Raw genomic sequence first — 3,909 nt, forward strand, 5'->3', positions numbered from 1 at the left:
TGACAGGAGCTATGGCAGCCATCCTGTGAGCACGAGGAAAGGATGAAGGGATGCATAGGCATAAGGCCCTTGGACACGGCTGAGCCACTGGAGCGATGTCTGAGGACTTCTTCATTGTGAGAAAAATAACTCCTCACTTGTATAAACTATTAGCAACTAGTGTGTTTCTAATTAACACACATCTCATCTCTGTATTGCAGAGGAGGAAACTGAGACACAGGGAGGTTATGTGGCTTTCCCAAGCTGGTGAGTAGCTAAGCCGGTGCCCAGTCCAGGTGCCTCAGGATCCAGAGTTTGTACACTTGTACCCTACTCTATGGAAAGAGATGAGTGGAAAGAAAAAAATATGAGCATTTGTCCAGTCCTGTTTAGAGCAGAGTCATGTCACATTGGGTGAAAAACATTAGTTCACTAGAAACCATTCTTTCTTTCTTTGAGACAGAGTCTCACTCTGTTGCCCAAGTTGGAGTGCAGTGGTGCAATCTCGGCTCACTGTAACCTCCACTTCTTGGGTTCAAGTGATTCTTGTGCCACAGCCTCCCAAGTAGCTGGGATTACAGGCATATGCCATCATGCCTGGCTAATTTTTGTATTTTTAGTAGACAGAGTTTCACCATATTGCCCAGGCTGATATCGAACTCCCGACCTCAGGTGATCTGCCCACCTCAGCTCCCAAAGTGCTGGGATCACAGGCGTGAGCCACCGCATCTGGCCACTCAAAACCATTCTGTATAGGCAGAAGGGTGTGGGCCTCTGGAAAGGGCTCTCCCCTTTGTGAAGTCACAAATTGGCTTTCTCAAGTACCTGGAGCCTGGCTGTGTGGGATCACATCCCACAGCTGGGTTGTCCCTGAATGAGCTGCTTCTCATCAAAGCTGAGAAGCATGGCCTGGTGCAGTGGCTCACGCCTGTAATCCCAGCACTTTGGGAGGCCGGGCAGACGGGCCACATAAGGCCAGGAGTTCCAGGCCAGCCTGGCCAACATGGAGAAACCTCATCTCTAAAAATTAAAAATAAAGAAGCAGCAGAACTTTGTAGAGTCCCTCCAGGAAGCAGTGCCACGAGGTCTTGGTGCTGCTTACTACAGCTGAAGGAAGTGTAAGCGATGGTCTCCCTGAGACAGCCAGGTGGGAAGGGGTGCCCAGAGAAACTCCTACTGGCCTGCACACTGGGGTAGAGCCACAGAGGTTCATGTCACTTGCAGCAGGGAAGAGCCTGGCCCCTCCTCTTCCTGGGTGGAACCTGGGATTCAGTCTGCAAGGCAGGAAGCATATACTAGCAGGATTATTGCTTTGGCTTTTCGGAGAGTCCCTGTTTCCTTTTTTTTTTTTTTCCTTTTCACCCAATAAATTCCATTTTTATTCCCCTTCAAATCATCTGTGAGCCTAATTTTTCATGCGACACGGACCCTGTCTTTCGTTGTTGTTGTTGTTGTTTTCGTTTTTGTTTTTTTTGAGATGGAGTCCTGTCGCCCAGGCTGGAGTGCAGGGACGCGATCTTGGCTCACTGCAAGCTCCGCCTCCCGGGTTCACACCATTCTCCTGCCTCAGCCTCCTGAGTAGCTGGGACTACAGGCACTTGCCACCACGCCCGGCTAATTTTTCATATTTTTAGTAGAGACAGGGTTTCACCATGTTAGCCAGGATGGTCTCAATCTCCTGACCTCATGATCCACCAGCCTTGGCCTCCCAAAGTGCTGAGATTACAGGGGTGAGCCCCTGCGCCCGGCCTGGACCCTGTCTTTAGCTGAACTAAGGAGAGAGTTCTACGACATCTCTACTCGCGCAGTGATTCTTCTACAACATTCTGTAGAGATTTCTCCAAAACATTCTGTAGAGATTCTTCTAGAATGCTCTGTAGGAATTCTAGAACTTTCTGTAGGGATTCTTCTATCACATTCAGTTACTAGGATAACAGACTATAGACACAGAGCCACTCTTTTACACACATCTTGGGTTTAATGCATGACTCAGTATATCTTTCATAAATATGGAATAATATTGGTGCACAGTAGAGACCCAGCAACCTTGGATGTGGTAAAGGAGTTAGTTGGCTTCTCTTACATCTCTTCTTGCCAAAAATGTCTGGAATTATCAAAGACACCAGTGACCCCTTCAGTTCACCTTGGGCAGATTCCAGAGACAGGATGGAAGTCGTCCTGGTGTGGAGAGATTTAATAAGGAGGAGTGCTCCTCATGTCCATGTCCACACTGCTGAGATGGGTTCACAGGAGTCCCTGCCTTTGAACTGGGATCCCTCCTGTTTGCACAACAGGGAATTTATTGGCTCAGGGAATCTGAAGAAGGCTGTGCGATTACCCAGCAGGAAGGGGGTGACATGAGCAGAACTGGAAGAGGGGCTAGAAGGCCAGCTGGGCCCTTCCTCACCATCTCCCGCCTCTCTCTGTGCACATCAGTTTTATCCTCTTGCACTGTGGATCTGAATTCTTTTTTTTTTTTTTTTTTTTTTTTGAGACAGAGTTTCACTCTGTCACCCAGGTTGGAGTGCAGTGGTGCCATCTCAGCTCACTGTTACCTCCACCTCCCGGGTTCAAGCAATCCTTCCACCTCAGCCTTCTAAGTAGCTGGGACCAAAGGTATACAACACCATACCCATCTAATTTTTTTTTATTTTTATAGAGATGAGGAGTCACTAGCTTGCCCAGACTGGTCTTGAACCCCTGGACTCCAACAATCCACCCACCTCAGCCTCCCAAAGTGCTGGGATTATACGTGTGAGCCATTGCATCTGCCCCATACCTGAATTCTTTGTTGAGTGGAAAATATGGCTGACCACAATGCCCAGGTTTTGTAGACAGTGGTTCCACTGCCTTTGGGAATCCAGCTCTCATTCCCAATTCCAGGTATTAATATCCTAGGGAATTCTCTGACGTGCTTTTGGGTTTACCAGCCTCCCATGGACCATTCACATGTAGGAGGCATGAAGGCCAGGGCACGTGAAAACATGCCTGCTGCCCTGGACACTGTTCAGCAGGTCCCAGAAGGAGCCTATGTTTCCAGAGTAAGAGGAGAGGCTGACGAGCAAACAGAAGGGTCTGCTTCATCCCTAAGGCACGAGACGAGCAAGGTGAGAGTGTGTTCCACTGTTCCCCTATTCTGCGTCTCTCTACCTCATGCCTCTCCAGCTTCTGTTTGCCTTCAGGCCATTCTCACAGGCAATGCTGAGTGAAATCAACTTCCTGACATAAGGCATAGAAGCCACACTACATGTTGGTCGCTTGCATTGACTGAACAATTTCCAGAAAGCTGCTGGCCATCTCTTGTGTTACAGGGAGAAATAAATCTCTTCATCTCATGTATAAAGTCAAAATGGGAGTATTATGCCATTTTCTGCCCCCTATCCTGACACTCTTATATTTGTTTTTGTAATTTATAACAGCAGTATTGTTTAATTAAATTTTAATTGCACCAGGACTACACACGTATATTCTCTTTGAAATTCAGGGATAATGCTGAAGTTCTCATCAACTATTCCCTCAAACCCATACCCTCTTCTCTTTTCCCCAGGCTCAACCATTGACTTCTGTTTGTTCTGTACCTCGTTGGACTGCTCTATAAAATTGCATACATGTATTGGAGCCTAGAACCTGAGAGGTTTAAGTATGTTGTGTGGGTCTTCTTTGAAAAGTCGGCAAACTCTGGGTACCTTTGTGCAACTTTTTAATTCAACAATATATCATGGATATTTTTAAAGTTATTATATGTAGGTTTAGCTCATTTTAAACTACATTTCCCTACTAATGGATATTTTCAGTTGTTTCCAGTTTTTCCTTATTAACCTGCGCTGAAATACTCATGTGTGGAGGAGAAAATTTCTCTTGTTGAAATTTCTGAGAAGTGAAATTGGCATATGCTTTTAAAATTCCAAGTCCTGCACCTACCAGGAGTGG

At 46.6% G+C, this 3,909-nt stretch overlaps 1 long non-coding RNA gene across 1 annotated transcript; it reads left to right on the plus strand.

The window, feature by feature from the left end:
* The first annotated feature begins 2,645 nt into the window (after positions 1-2,645).
* Positions 2,646-3,611, plus strand: LOC116268956. Its single transcript, XR_004176252.1, has 3 exons — positions 2,646-2,862; positions 2,991-3,086; positions 3,527-3,611. It is a non-coding gene; the product is annotated as an uncharacterized LOC116268956 (long non-coding RNA).
* The last annotated feature ends 298 nt before the right edge of the window (positions 3,612-3,909 follow it).

Source organism: Papio anubis, chromosome 9 (genome assembly GCF_008728515.1).
Source record: "Papio anubis isolate 15944 chromosome 9, Panubis1.0, whole genome shotgun sequence".
In the NCBI taxonomy this organism is placed as follows: Eukaryota; Metazoa; Chordata; class Mammalia; order Primates; family Cercopithecidae; genus Papio; species Papio anubis.